At 48.5% G+C, this 14,093-nt stretch overlaps 1 pseudogene; it reads right to left on the reverse strand.

The window, feature by feature from the left end:
- Positions 1-10,430: 10,430 nt before the first annotated feature.
- Positions 10,431-14,093, reverse strand: part of LOC137767167 (eukaryotic translation initiation factor 2A-like) — a 49,459-nt pseudogene continuing 45,796 nt past the window's right edge.

The raw sequence follows: 14,093 nt of genomic DNA on the forward strand, positions 1-14,093 counted from the left end.
CTCAGTACCCTTTTTTAAAGCTCCTCAGGTAACTTTATTGTGCTGGTGATGTTGAGAACCGCTGGTCTAACAGTGGCTCTCAGTCCTGACTGCACATCAGAATCAACTGGGAAACAGCAACAGCAAACAGCAGGCGGCCTCAGTGCCCTAAACCAGCTCCTGAGGAGATCAGCCTGGGCCTTGTAGGTGTTAGAACTCAGACAGGGTTGGAGGCCGGGGTCTAATGGGCACGGGGCTGTTTCTGCTGGCAGTGTGTGGTCTGAGGTTCAGCTCCACCCTCCATCTATGGGGTGGGGGGGGTCTCACCTTTTAACTTCAAGGCGTGAAGCTCCCGGCCCAGCCTGGGCACATGGCAGTGCTCAGTGGATATTCCTTTGTCTCTGTTAAACTGGCTCTTATTTTTGTCCAGCAAGGAAACGTGTAGCAGAAGAAAGGCCCTCCAATATGAGACCTGGGAGGGATCCCCGAACACAGGGGACTCAGGGAGCAGAGGTGTAGCTGCTACTCAGGACGGCTGTGGGCCTCCCCAGGGGGGTCACTCCATCTCTCCGGTCCCAGGAGCTTGGGGTGTGTGTGTGTGCTTCTAGGAAGATGGCCCTGTCTTCTTCCAAGGAAGTTTCTCCTGCCTCACAGGAGGAGTTTCAGTTTCTAGTCGCTTTATGATCAGTGTTTGGCTTTTCTCCTTTTGAGCCTGCCATATGAAATACATCATTATGAAATACATAATACATAATGATGTATTTCATATTTGCACTGAAGGGGGTCTCATGTCTGAACCCACCCATTGGCATGTCAATGTTTTGTTCTTGCTAAAAGAATCAGCTGGGACTCAAATGTCAGTTAAAAAAAAAAAAAAAACCGATTTGTCAACAATGATCTCAAAGTCCCCCATTTGAGGAAGGATAGGTGCCGCCCTTAATAGATGTTGGTGGGTGTGTCAGGGTCAAGGGGCTGGCCTGGGAGTGACAGGCTTGGGGCTGCTTACTGCATGGAAACCCTGGGCCTCGATGATCTCATCTGTATGATGAGGTGAGAAGTCCAAGGATCATCAACATCCCCCTGGCTCTGATACCCTGAGACTGTGAAATGAGGTGAAATCTTGCTAAGTGGGAAGACGACCTGTAGCCAAGGACACGGACGTCTTTCCCCCAATCTCCGCCTAGCTTTCGCTGAAGTGCCGGAAAGTGCTCCTCCCTGGGAGTTCAAGACCTCGCTGTGTGTAACTCTTACCCAGGCAAGCATCTTCTTGCTTTTTTTTTCAGACCATGGAACGTCAGCGCATGAATGAGCTGGGATTTATATCTGTAGGCTTGGCTGCTTTTTGGAGCTTGCTTGGATTTTGAGATATAAATTACACCTGTGAGTGTGTCCTGCTCCAGGACCTGTGTTATTTATTGTTTGAGCTTGAGGATCACAGAGGATCAGATCTGGGGGACCAGGTGAGTCTGGCCAGGGACTGTTTAAAGGCTCTATATTTCCCCTGTTCTTTACCCACTCACACTGGTTCCAGTTGTTTTGAAAAAGAGCAACGGCTCATAAATATGAGTGTGAAGCCTGGGTGAGTTGCCCTTGCCCTTGCCTTCCTCCTGGGCCCAGGGTTTAGCATGCACAGGAGTGGCAGGGTGATGGGGGAGGAGAGGGCTAGGACTGGCTTTTAACATCCTAGGTCTGAAAGTGACACAATACCAAGCTCTCTATACAGGCTGCCAGTCCCCTGACACTTCTGTTTCCATGGAAAGAAGCATAGAGACAGTTATACATTTGGGAGTACCTTTGACAATGCCTTAAATTGCCCATAAGGTACAGAGTGCAGAGGCTGGTGTATACAACCCTGGACAAAAATGTGTACTATAAATGAATAGTGCACAGAGCAATGCAGGCATGTCATGAACATATATGCAGGAAACATTCTGACAATAATTATTGTGATTATATAAAAGAGAGCAAAAGACTGCTTCACACCCACTTGAATGGCTATTACTAAAAAAAAAAGGAGAATAATAGGTGTGGCCAGGATGTGGAGAACTTGGAACCCTTGTGCCCTGCTGGTGGGAATGAAAAATGGTGCAGTCATTTTGGAAAACAGCAGTCCCTCAAAAAGCTAAACACAGAATTACTGTAAGATCCAGTGATTCCTCTTGTAGGTGAAGCTAAGTGAAATGTTAGACACGAAAGGACAAATTCTGTATGATTCCACTTTTATGAGGTCCTAGAACAGGCAAATTCATAGAGACAGAGAGTAAAATAGACGTTGCCAGGGGCTGGGGGCAGGAGGAGTGTGGAGTTATTGTTTAGTGGGTATAGTTTCTGTTGGGATGATGAAAAAGTTCTGGGGATGGATTGGATGGTGGTGATGGTTGCATAACATTGTGAATGCACTAAATGCCACTTAAAAATGTTTAAAATGGTAAATTTTATGTATATGGGCCACAATAAAAAGGGCAAAAGCGCCAGTGGTTGAATTTGCCTCACTCACCCTCCCTCCAGGGTTGGGGTGGACTCCATCACGTCCCACCTGTGCTTCAGCACGGTCCTGTTGGGGGGATGGGTGAGTAAACAGGGCGCGAGGAATTTGTCCAAGGTCTGTTATTCTCCTTTAGTTTCTCCCTAACACATACATACGTATTCTCATTTGTATGCCTGCTTACTGTTTGTCTCCCCTCCACTAGCATATGCATCCTCTCAGGGCAGGGACTTTGTGGGGTCCCTCACCCCAGTATTCCCAGTGCCTGGAACAGTGCCTGGAACACAAGAGACGTTTATAACAAATGAAGACGCAAACTATACTCTTTGAGCTGGTGGGGGGCAGGCACAGAGCATGTGCCTCTCTTCCTTCTGGCTCTGCCACCCTGTATTCGGCCTGGATGGGCGAGTGGGGACCCCATAAATGTGAAGCCTTTCATGCTCCAAACCAGGATAAATGGCCTCAGGAGAGCCGCCCCCTGAGCACTGGCACTCTTTTGGTGGCTGCAGGGCCTCCCCCTTGGAGTCACCCGTTTCTAAGTGGCTGGATTCTTCCTAGCCTGCTGCCCCCGCCCTGCCTTGACCCTGCCCCAGCACACCTCGGTGTCTGGACAGATGTGGCCTCTTCTCTTACTTCGCTCCCGCTGGACCCAGACTCTTCTGCCTCTCGGTCCTGGGCCCGAGTGGAAGCTCGCCCTGTCCCTCTCAGGGTAGCTGAGAGCCAGAGCCTGGGCACATTTGGGCAGGAGGTGAAAGCTGGCTCCAGGCTAACCTTCGGGCCCCTCGCAGTGGCTTTCTTCTCCCTTGGTGCTTCCTCCCCACCCTTGGAGCTCCCTGGGGCTGACGCTTTACCTTCACTTTCACCCCTGTGTCCAGCACAAGGGCCTGTCCTGTCAAAGTTGATGGCAGATCAAGTTGCCCCCTGCTGACAGGGCAAGTGCTGCTGTTAACAGACCCCTGTCCCAGCCCTGGTTTTGGGGTGTGTCAGGGTTGTGGAGCTGGCCTGGGAGTGACAGGTTTGGGGTCTGCTTACCTCCTAATGATCTCATCTGCTCCATGAGGTGAGAGGGTCTGAGGGTCACAAACATTCTTCCAGCTCTGATGCTCAGATCATAAAACAAGGTGAACACATGCTGAGCAGGGGAGATGATCTGTTAGCGAAGGACACAGACAACTTTCCTCCAATCTCTGCTTGACTGACACCCTATGTTCAGGGTCACGGGGTACCACCCATTACTTTGATTTCAAAACAGCTCAAAGAGACTCATCTTTTCTCGATCCTGGTCCCCAGTTTAATTTCCTTCTATGACATCACTATCTACCTATCACTCAGATTCAGAACCTCAGAGCGGACTTTGCTTCTAGTTTTCCTTCAGCCCTTCCCAGGTCAGCAGAAGCCCTGCTGTTCCCACTTCCTGGCGTTGCCCTCATCTGCCTCCTCTTTATCACCCCTGTGTCTGTGGCCGACCCCAGGGCTGCCTGCTTATCCTCTGATGTGTGCCATCGACTGCCAGCTGACCTCCTCGCTTCTCACCCCTCCACCTGCCGCTCCAGATGCCACACTACAGCCAGGGGGTCGTTCAGAGATATGGACTAAACCATACCACTTTCCAGTGTAAAGGTCAACAGTTCCTGCAGGTACACAGGGCTTTGGGGCAATAGCATGCTGGCTGGTAAATGTTTAACAACAGCCATGCAGGACGAGAGCCCTTATTTGTAGCAAAATTCAATGTATGTACACCAGGTAGGTGAATGTCACGGGAATGTGGTTAATAGGTACTCCAAACTGCTGAGCTCAACTTCAATATTAGATTTGTAAATGGTGCCTAGTACATCCCCATAACCCCTGTGGGTGGTATGACCTCTTACTTCCTAATTAAAATGATCCCTTTATCACTCCTCTCTCAACGCTAACTCTGTCTTGTTTTTTAAATCTAGTTCACTCTATACCAGCAATTTTCATTATTTCCCAGGGGTGGAGATGTTTCCATGGTGATGCTGGGAATGGTGCAGGTACCCTCAACTCTGACCTACCTAAGGGACTTGTTGGTGGGAGACTTTATCCTGGGATCAATGGGTCGGAAGCAGGAGTTGTAACCTCTACTTCTATCTCTTCCCCACACTTCAGTGCAAAAGAAAGTTGCAGAAAGCAGAAGTGAGGTGAGTGGAGAAGGACCTCATGTGGCTTTTTACCGCCTAATAAACCACTTCACCAAATGCTTATATGATTGTTCTGATCAGCATGGCAGCACGCCAGAAGTTCTCACAGAGAGAGAGAGAGAGAGAGAGAGGAGAACAAGAACATCAATGCGCCATCTCTCTGCTTCCCTTAGAACACAGCTTCTGAGTGAGGGGCTGCATTTGTTGTCTCTTTGGTGTGTGGCATGAGGAGAAAGCTATCCCACCCCTACCACTGTTGATTTGTAGAAATTGTATAGTTATATGGTTAATATAGTCAATGCATGTTGACAAACTGGATACTTTGGTGCCAAAGATTGGCTTTTCTGAGTCATCCATAGCCGACCTTGGTATTTAGCAATTTAGTATAGTTAAGAATTTATAGAGCGCCTGTGGTGTGCCTGCCCCTGGGGATGCAGAGATGAATGACATTCCTTGTTATGTCCCAGGAGTTTCTGGTGTGGAAGCTCAGAACTGGGGGAGGCAGGCAAGAATCCTGATTCAGGGAATGCATTTCATAGACACTGCCTCTGTAGGCAAGTTTAGATGTCCACGACTGCATGGGAACCCTTCCTTAGCAAGTCCCTGGCAATGAATTGAGGGTTGGGTTGTAGAATTAGACATGGACTCCACTTTGTCCTTTATAGCCCAGGGCCCCCTCTGCCCACCGAGAGACAGATCTCCATTCAGTTCCTAGGTCCATGATCCTCAAGGAGAGAGCTTTAAAAGGTTTTTGAAAATCGAGGCACAACCAATATACAGTACCATGGAAGATTTTAATCTTTCAGTTTGGAGAATTTTGATAATCATATATATCTATGTAACTACCACTCAAAACAAAGGCTAGAACATTTTCAATCTCCAAGCGAGCTCCCTGTACCCCCCTCCAATCAACCACCCAACCACTGTGTTCTTACTTTTGTGTGTTAAAGATTAGTTTTGACTATTCTAGATTTAATATAAATGGAATCATAAGGTATGTATCCTTTGTGTCTGGCTTCTTAAAAATTTAAGATTCTTCCATTTGGGTTTTTATATCTGTTTTTATTATACCATAATTCACTTACCCATTCATCTGTTATTTCCAGGTTTTAACTGACTATTATGAAGAAAGGTGCTATGAACATTCAAGTACAGTTCTCTTTTGTAGACACAGGTATTTATTTCTTGTGGTAAATACCTATGAGTAGAATTGCTGAGTCATAGGGTAGATGTATGTTTACCTTTATAGAAACTAACAAACAATTCTCTTTAGTGGCAATCTACACTTACAGTTGTGGTGGAGAACTCTGGCTGGGTCTGATTTTAGCCAGATGTGAAATAGAATGTCATCATGGAGAGTCTTAACTCACCCTTTCATTCATTCATTCATTCATTCATTCATTTATTTATTTATTTATTTATTTATTTATTTATTTATTTATTTATTAGTTTTGGCTGTGTTGGGTCTTCGTTGCTGTGTGTGGGCTTTCTCTAGTTGCAGCGAGCGGGGGTTACTCTTCGTTGCGGTGCGCGGGCTTCTCACTGTGGTGGCTTCTCTTGTTGCAGAGCACGGGCTCTAGAGCGCACGGGCTTCAGTAGATGCGGCGCGTGGGCTCAGTAGTTGTGGCTCGTGGGCTCTAGAGCGCAGGCTCAGTAGTTGTGGCGCATGGGCTTAGTTGCTCCGCGGCATGTGGGATCTTCCTGGACCAGGGCTCGAACCCGTGTCCGGTGCATTGGCAGGCGGATTCTTAACCACTGCGCCACCAGGGAAGCCCTTAACTCACACTTGTTTGGCATTTTCACACTATCCTCCTGATGCTCACAGCCTACCCTACCTTCAGGTTTGAGGATATCTTGTTTACAGACCAAGAACCCAATGCTCATAGAGAGTGAGTACCTTGTCCAGTCAGCCAGGTGATACCTGGCACCTCTGGCATTCCAGCCCAGCTCTGGCTGTGTGGTATAATCAAAAATAGACTTTTGATCTTTGTCCCTGGGTCCTGACACAGAGCTCCTAAAACCTTAGGAATTTCCTGAGCGTTTTTTATTATTCATAACAAGCCCCTTTCAACCACACCAGAATTTATGCTAATGAGTTGACCACACCAGAATTTATGCTAATGAGTTGACCACACCAGGATTTATGCTAATGAGTTGATTCTTGGCAGCCCCTACAGAGCTTCAGGATGGGGGTTGGTTGCCAGGGGAACCAATCACTTGATTAGAAGGTTACAACTTTCAGCTTCACCTCCTGACCTTTGAGTAGGGTAGAGGGTCTGGGGATTGACTTCAATCACCAATGGCCATGATTTAATCCATCATACATCATAAAATTGTACTTGTAAGTAGAGTTGACTCCTTCTAGCAAATTATAAACCTGAGGGGGTCGTGGGAACCCTGAATTTGTAGTCAGCCAGGCAGAAGGGCGGGTCTGGGGACTTCGTTTGCAACTGGTATCTAAAGTGGGGACGGTCTTGTGGGACTGAGCCCTTAATCTGTGGGATCTGCATCGGCTCTGGGTAGTTAGTGTCAGAATTGAATTGAACTGTTGGACCCTCAGTTAGTATCAATGAGTCAGAGACCTGGTGTTGGAACGATGTATGTGACCTCAGTTAAAACCATGCAGGCTGACTCTTAGCTGCCCCCTCCCACTGCCCCTCTGTTTTCTTTGGGCACATAGTACTAGGTTGCCCTTTAAACAGTGGGACCTGCGGGTGTTAGAACTGAAGAGTGACGAGAGCCCTCCTCTGAGCCATGTGAATGTGCTGATGCTTGTGTTAAAACAGCAGAATCATGACGTGAGCAGACATCTCCAGGGATTTGCCAGATACAATTTATCAAGCTTCTCAGGACAGACACTTACCAAGACTGAATTCCAGAATGTGTCACAGAGATACGGAGGGGAAGCAGACAACATAAATTGCCAACTGTGAGTTGACAGAGATGACACGGAGAAGAAGTCTTATAAGAATACTTTAATGGAAATAGAAATGTCATCAGTGAACAAGACTAAATGGCAATGGAGTCGTATTTAGGGACATTTTATGAGTTTTATTAAGTTTTGTGCATTTTAAAATGCTAATAATGGGAAAAGAGGGATAAGATTTTTGTCTCTCATTATTATTTATACATAATAAAAATATCCATTAACGTTGTTGGGACTATTTGCTAGTTTTATCTCTTTCAGAAGTGATGTTTTCCCAGAGTGTCTAAGACTTCTTCTCTCATACTGAGTTGTTGAACCTGGAGTACATTGCAGTTTAGACTCTGAAGCTGACTTTATCACGAGGATATCTGGGTACTGACACTAAGCTGTGAAGACAACCCTTCCCATTACCTGTGCATGAAAGCCGCTGGGGAACTCCTGATGCCTTGAGACTACACAGTTGCGTGAGCACATACTGTGGAGAACCACGCAATGCAGAAATTTCAGTTCCATGCGTTTTTGCAGGAGGTGGCCTCGCACATCATCTCTTTTCACCACTCGTTAGGAGAGGAGAAGCTCATTTCTGGAGAGGTGAAACACTTGCTTAAGTCCAGCTGGTCACTGGCAGGGGTGGGAGGAGAATGCCATCTCCTTGGACTTTCGCTGCTGTGCGGGATGCAGTTTGTGGGGCAATGCCTCGCCTTTAGAGAGAAAGGAAAGAAAGAGAGAGTGATGTCTTAGGAAAATAAAAGCTCCACTCTATCGAGCATTTACCATGTGTCAGGACTCTGTCAATGCTTTACGCATCCACAACCCCAAGGAGAGAAGACTGAGCCTGGGAAAGGCGAAGTGAGCTCTCCAAGGTCAGAGGTCAAGCGAGTGGGCATCTGCCATGTGATCTGTCTGTACCAGCAGCCCAGTGTTGTAAATGCTGCCCTCCCCCTGGTTCAGAGTCTCACTTATCCTCATTGTCCAGATGATGACATGATTTGGGTCTTCCTGGCCTCAGTATTCCAGAATCTGTTGTCAGCTCGTTTTTAGGCTGGTCCCTGATCACCCAAGGACCACTTGCCAGTTGTCCTTGCGGAGGAAGCTCAGGCTCACCCTGAATCATGCACCTTTATTTTCTTGGGTTTTGGCTGAAGCTCTGAAAAGGGGATGGGACACACGGAACACGACTGTTCCAGGGTGACCGTGTTCAAGCCCACCTTTTACGCACCTCCAGCGTCGGCAGCCTCCTCTTGGTCTGTCCATGGCTCTGTTTTCCAGTGGCTGAAGGAACACGTGCCGTCTGTTTTGACGCATGTTCTGTGTCTTCCCAGAGCCCCCGTGCCACGCGCGGGCCTGGGAATTGCGTAGTCCCCCAGACACAGAGAAGTCTTCTAGCCTCAGGCAGACAGCCTAGGAAGGGAACATCCCTGGCCCAGCAATGAGCCCTTCTAGTTCCTGGAGCCAGGAATCAGAGCAAACCTGCTTTTAACAAGGCTTTCCTGGCCTTGGCTTTAAATCTTCAATCTGGGGAGAGAAAGAGTTGGATCCACAAGGACTTGGAGGCCAGAGCAAGTATTTGGTGAGGCTTTCACATTTCACACGTGCTCCCTTTGCACGAGCTCCACCTTCCATCTAACACCCTGACCAGGAGCCTGGGGGTGGGCTCATCTTCCACACCCAATTCTTTCCTTGCCTTCTTAATAGCACTTTGATCCATCCCCTTCTCAGCACACTCACTACTCCTGCCTCAGCTTAGGCACTAATCATTTCTCACCTCCATGACTGAAATGGCCTCAGATAGGGTCCCCTGTGGCCTGTATTCCCTGCTCCCTCTTGTCCTGGGTGTCTTGCCCTCTTTACTCATGCAGCGAGAGTTCTTAGGTTGGAAGCAACAAGGACCTATTCTAGTAACTTAAACAGAAGAGGATACATTGGAAGGATGCAAGCTTGTCCAGGGGTTGGAAGGGAGGGCTGGTAGGCCAGGCCTGGAGCAGGCAGATAGATGTCCAGGGTCTCACTGGAGAGAACAAACCCACCTCCCCTGACTTTACTTTTGCAAATCAAATGTCCACTACAGTTGCCAACTTTCAGATAGTGTCTTGGGGAGGGAGCAGAGCCTGGCTGAGGACATGACTTCCCAGGGCCCTGAGTGAAGGATTTGGGAGTAAGGGAATGAGGTGATGGGCAGTGTCTTTGGGAGTAAAATGAAATCAAAGCTCAGAGGGCCATGCAAACCATTCATCAACTGGAAGAAGTGAGGCAGGGAGAGAGAGGGAGGGAGGAAGGAAGGGTAGGAAGGAGGGAGAGAGAGGAGACAAAGAAGGCAAAAAGATTAATGCGAAAGGAAGGAAAGAAGGGAGTAGAGTGGAGAAAAGAGGAGCTCTGAAATTTGAGACAGTGGCTAGAACCCAGGAAGCTTGGCCAGGCATCAGGAGGTTTGAAGCAGAGGGTGGGAGGTGGCCCCAGGGGAAATCCTTTGAGCTGCAGGAAGGGGCCTCTGGAGCACTGGGTGGGGGATTTGAGGCCTCGGGTGTGGATAAGAAGAGATTCTCTAAGGACACCCACCCAGAGCCACGCTGGGCACTAGGGGAGCAGGAGGAGTGAGTCACAGGCCTGTCCTCAGCGCCCACAGGGTGGCAGGGACCCCGAGACCAGCCAAGAGATTCGAGAGCAACCGAGGACAGGACAGGATGCAAAGAGCTAAGTCTGTTGAGCCCTACATTGTTCTCGGTCCTCTGCAAGGTGGGCATCCCCGAACCTCCTCACAGGTGAGGACGAGCAGACCCAGAGAGCTCGAGAGCCTTCCTCAACACCCACAGCTAGACAGCAGCACCACTGGGGGCTGGGCGCAGGGGCGTCTGCTCCCGCCAGCACTGTGCTTTCCTCCACACTACGTGTGCAGCCTCTGAACGACGGTGATCCGGATCTGAGGCTCAGGGAGGCCGAGGCAGGAGGTGGAGAGCGCAGCTTCACGGTTAAGGGGGCGTTTGTGCTGGGCAGCGGTGCACTGCATCGAGGCAGCCATCCCCTCCCCGGCCCAGGTGCACCCGGCTCCTTCTCAGAAACCCCTTCTCTGCAGGTGGGTGTGCAGCAAGGAAGTGGTGGGGGCGTCCTTACCTCCACCAAGCTGGCCTTTCAGTGTCACCAGGCTGCTCCCTCCCAGGTTTCAGCACATTGCCCAGCCGTTGATTGCTCCAGGGCCTGCAGGAATGGGTCCCATGACCTGGCTGTTTTCTCAACCCAGGGCGGTCACAAGGGGTTGTTTTGTTTTCCGCTGCCGCTATTAACTCAAACCGTGCTGTGTGGCATCTCATTTTGGCTTTCAAGCACCTGTTTTATCCCACCCCCCAGGCTTGCCTCCATTGTCATACCTTTCAATATGCCATCTGGAAGTCCTATAACCATTCTGAAAGACAAGGGACCTTGTTGTTTGGAATTCTCTGCTCCTTTCCTAATTAGGAGTCAGTGGATTGAACATAAGCGAGCCCTTAGATCTATTGGAAATGCCAAGTTCAGATGATTCTGAATTTTCACTTAGATATTTTCTCCGTCTTGGCCCAGCCTTACAAATAAATAAGCATTTGAACGTTACCCAGTTACTTTGTTTGATATGGTTGGATAGAAGACCTGTCTCTCACAATTGATAATTCAGGCCTCAGTGTGGCTTCGGTGAATTCTTTGATTTGACTATGGCTCTGATTAATCAGAGAATTGTATGCTTTCTTCCTTTTGGAAAGATCCCTCCCACGGCCCAACTTTACATGTGTGAATGTAAAAATGAAACTGGACTTGGTGACACAGAGCATCGTCACTCCCACAGCTGGTGAGGGACGTTTCTCCTGGGGTCTCCGCTCCACGCAGGAAGGAGAGCTGCAGCTCTGGGGACTAGAGCCAGGAGTAGTGACCCTCATGGTCACACACTCACTGGGGTGGCAATTTGAGCAAAGCCTCTGCACGTGGAAGATGACCATGAACTGCAGTGGGTGGAGCTAGGACCCCACATGGGTGGGGTGGGGGGCACAGAGGGACCCTGCTGGCCTGGGGGCTGGAGGTTGTCTCTGACCCTGTGGGGCTGTGGGTTCCACCAGCCCGTACTGTGGCAGCATTGCCACAGACACAGAGGTCATCGCTTGTATTTTATGATCGCTCACATTTTGTCCATGGGTCCCCCCAGTGTGTGGAGTAAGTTCTGCCTGGCTGATTCTCCTGCTCTTGTTTTCTATATCTGCTTACTTTAAGGGAGTGAGAAGAACTGGCCACAAACAGCGGGTGCGTGTCAAGCGCCATCCTGGGCGGGCGGGAGGACAGGCCACTTTCACACAGGTGCAATTTTTTTTTTTATTTTTTATTTTTATTTATGTATGGCTGTGTTGGGTCTTCGTTTCTGTGCGAGGGCTGTCTCTAGTTGTGGCAAGCGGGGGCTACTCTTCATCGCGGTGCGTGGGCCTCTCACTATCGCGGCCTCTCTTCTTGCGGAGCACAGGCTCCAGACGCGCAGGCTCAGTAGTTGTGGCTCACGGGCCCAGTTGCTCCGTGGCATGTGGGATCCTCCCAGACCAGGGCTCGAACCCGTGTCCTCTGCATTGGCAGGCAGATTCTCGACCACTGCACCACCAGGGAAGCCCCCACACAGGTGCAATTTTAAGTTTCATTCCTAGGCCAAGGCCTTGGCCCGTCCTCCACTGCTTCTGGTCTTCTTCTTCCTGGCCCATCAGCAGGGACCGAGACTTTCCTCCGCATTTTAAAGGTCCACACCCTGCAGACTGTGCTGCTGATTTTTCACCCCATCTCACGCCCCAAATCTTTTCTTCTCTCCTCTTCCTGTAACCATATTGCTTTTACAAACCCCGGCACCAATGTTGTGCTCACTCAAGGCACATTGAGAAACTAAAGGGCCACCTGTAGACAAATTGGGCTGATGTGGATGGAGCCAGGCCTAGAGCTGAGATCTGGATGCATCATACGTAAGCATGTATGGGAAAGTGGAAAAGCACCTTTAGGTAAAAGAGGAACTTCATTCCCTGAAGAACTGGGAGAGAGATGGGGGGCCAGATCCCAGTTATAGAGCCCCAGACATGGCTGGGGACCACGGTGGGCCCAGGCCTTATCTCTAAGGCAGGATAAGAGCTGTGGTTATCCAAAACGCTCCTCTTCCCCAATTCATTCACCTCATTATGAAGATGCGGCTAATCTGATCTCGGCCTTTGTTTTCATCTAACAGTCTAGGAACGTAGGTGAAGCCCACCGTTTTTCTTAGTGCTGTCCTTTTTATTAATTGACATTTACTCATCATCCCTGGAGGCTGGAAGAGCAGAGTTCATCAGAGGCAAAACCACTCTCTGCTAGCAAGACCGGGTGGATCTAGTTAACTGAAATGTACTTGTCTATGTCTATGTATAAACAGACATTTATGTCTAGATGGGAACATGTCACTGCAAAAACAGGACCACGGTGCCAGATCTGAAGTTAGAGTTCATCCTTGTCTCACATAAGCAGGAGGAGCCAGCATGTTCCCATCAATCAAACATCTCACAGCTTCCCTTACCTGCTCTAATTGGACATGGAATACTTTCTATTTTTTTTTTTTAAGTTTTATTGAAGTATAGTCAATTTACAATGTTGTGTTAATTTCTGCTATACAGTAAAGAGGTTCAGTTATATATATATATTCTTTTTCATATTCTTTTCCAATATGGTTTATCACAGGATACTGAATATAGTTCTCTGCGCTATACAGTAGGACCTTGCTGTTTATCCATCTTATATATAATAGTTTGCATCTGCTAATCCCAAACTCCCAATCCATCCCTCCTCCACCCCCCCTCCCCCTTGGCAACCACAATCTGTTCTCTAGGACATGGAATTCTTACAGCTACTCCCCTTAGGAAAAGTGACTTCTGTGTACAACATCCAGCTCTGAGGGGGGAACAAAGTCTCTGCTTTGCAGAACACGTAGAATGCATTGTATCCAACACACAAGGATGTTTTGGAAATGATAGATATGAGAAATGTCAGAAATTATTATTACTATTATTATTATTATGCCTACATGTACGTATATAGAGACCCTAGCTTTCATCCTAAAATGCATTGACTTTTAAGTACGTATAAACAAAAACTATCTGGGCCCGCTTGCCTTGTCGTGAAGGTCCAGTCTTAGCACTGTGATGAATCAAAAGAAATGCAGTTTCAACTCCAAAAGCATTTCAGAGTAACAGGAGACTTGAAGCCTTTTGGTGGGCTAGCATATGGGAAACACAAAACACAGCATAAGGTCTCACAAAATCTTCAGGAGTGTTTCATTGCGGTCCTTGCCATCACGGTTTCTCCCTCAGCCCCTCTCACAAACCACGGTCCCTCTTCTGGTCTCTCCTAAAATCTCGGGCCCACCCCCCTTTCACAACCACTTTCCACCTCCACAGCTACCGTGCTGGTCCCCTGGCTGAATACATAAACGATTCAGGATCCTGCTCCCATTCACGCTGCCAATAAAAGTGAAATACAGGAAAGGTTATGAACACTTTATGCCATATTTTTATCTTTGTGACATATA

The sequence above is a fragment of the Eschrichtius robustus genome, chromosome 7, assembly GCF_028021215.1.
Source record: "Eschrichtius robustus isolate mEscRob2 chromosome 7, mEscRob2.pri, whole genome shotgun sequence".
Lineage (NCBI taxonomy): Eukaryota > Metazoa > Chordata > Mammalia > Artiodactyla > Eschrichtiidae > Eschrichtius > Eschrichtius robustus.